This window comes from Rhodamnia argentea, chromosome 4 (assembly GCF_020921035.1).
Source record: "Rhodamnia argentea isolate NSW1041297 chromosome 4, ASM2092103v1, whole genome shotgun sequence".
Taxonomy (NCBI): Eukaryota; Viridiplantae; Streptophyta; class Magnoliopsida; order Myrtales; family Myrtaceae; genus Rhodamnia; species Rhodamnia argentea.
Window position 1 is genome coordinate 10568005 of NC_063153.1, and position 2240 is coordinate 10570244.

Consider the following 2240-nt stretch of genomic DNA (forward strand, 5'->3'; position numbering starts at 1 on the left):
AATAATTTTTCCGTCATACAGTATGTATATTAGCTGCTGGCAGCATATATTTTCTAGACTCATTAGTTTATTTCTTGTTATAACTAGTACATATAAGAAACTTTCGGCTTAGCTAAATCTACCAATTTTTTAGGTGTATTGAATAAAGCTTCACTTATATAGATTGGTGGGTGGAGCCTCTCGGGAATTATCAATATGCTGTGATTGTTACACAACATCTGTTGTATCCAAATTAGACGTTTAATTACTCATTCAACTTTTCACATATTAAAATGTTGTATTAGATTATCAATTTATCGGTGGCAGCAACTCTTCGGATGGCAAAAGCAGAATATTAAGGGTTTTAAGGTGTGATAAAAGGAAAAAGATCCTGACCCATAACCCTCTGGTGTCTTTTTATGCCACAGTTTGACACTGACACCAAAATAATCCCTTGAATGAAGACGGTGACTTCTTTTTGTTTTTTGTTTTTTTTTAACGACCTTTTTCCTCCGTCTCGTGTAGATCCAAAACCCCACTACACACAAAAGTGCCCCATGACTGAGGTCGTCATCGAAAACAAGAAGAAATGAATAATAATCATGGAAAACAAAGAAATCTTGTTTTACTTTTGACAATTGAGGGAATGTTTGTTGAAAGATGAAATCAAGTCTCGAAAGAAATGAGTCTCTCGACATGCAAATTTTTTTTTTTTTTGGTAAGGCTCGACATGCAAAATTTATCCTCGTTATCTTGGAGAATTTCAACACTAGGCCTAATCACGAACCTTAATTTTTTATTGCCAATAATTTTTTATACTTATTGATCTCTTTTTAAAATTTCTACCGGCACCAAAAAATAAAATTTGTTTATTGGAAACATGTTACAACTTTAGTGCTCGATGCATAAGGTGTATCTAATAACAAATGGATTATTAGACACTCACTTTATGAATAATATGGTGGATAAAATTAATGATAGTGCAGAAATTGTATAAGAATGTGTCTTCTTCGGGTTCGTTTGTTTTTGTGAGAGTGTTTTTCGTGAATCAATTTTCCAGACTTTCACTCATTTAGTTCACTGAAAATAACGGTTTCGAAATTGCTCATCTAGATTTTTTAAAGATTTTTTTTATTATGTCTTATTTTTATATTTAATTTTTTTGGTAAATTTTATATTTAATTTTTTTTGTATCTTCTAAATTGTAAATTATGTAAAATATAATTTTATAACTTTTATTTTTGTATTTTCTTATTTTTTATATTATAGTATTTTTAATTATTTCTTTTCTTCCTGGGAGAAAGAAAAAGAAAAAGAAAGAAAGAAAATTAAAAATTAATTAAAGATACTGCAATAACAAAATTTTAAATTTTTTTGGCCTAGATAGATTGAAATCATTTTCTAAATGAGAAACAAACACAAAATATTTTCGTAAACATATCACCAAACAAATGAAAACAAATAGTTTTTTTGAAAAATGATCTCTAGGGAAATCAGTTTCCTTTTTCATGGAGTTTTCCCATGAAAAGAATTAGTACCCATTTGAAAAATGATTTCTCATGACTTTATCTTTGGCAAAAAAGTTCAAAATTTTAAATTATTTTTAAAATTTTGAATTTCATATTCCATTTTTCATTTTTTTTATGATGTTTGATTATCATTTGGAGATGATTTCAACTCGTGATGCTTCCTCTGATACTCATTAATCACCTATGGATTGACATCTTGCTCACGCAATACAAAATTGCGATGATTTCATAATATTAAGTCCAGTCATGCATACATGAGGGTACGGCTTACACACATAATACAAGTGTTAAGTAATTTGTTATAAATCTAATGTCGTATTTTTGTTGATCATCCGTGTAAGTTTTTGGGAAAGCCACCATTAAGTTAACACCTTATTCTTCCTTGTGATGTTTAAAAGAAATAGATGGGAAGGAGTTTAAACCATAAGAAAACATTATTCAAATACTTGTTCATAAAATTTTTTCTTTATTACCAAGAACCGAGAGTCATGCCATTATCTTTTGACGTAGAATTAATCATACCGTTTTTTGATACATTAATTAATCAACTCAAGGGTATGCTAACAAGAGTTTAGATTATTTTCCGTAACACAGGGAAATGACATGACGCTGAGCTATTAATTTTGAAGAACATTTTAGAAAGACTGCGTTAGATTGTTATAAAAAAACCAAGCTGAAAAAGAACAAGAAGAGGGTTAACATGAGAAGAAGAAGAAGGACAAAGAGATTGCT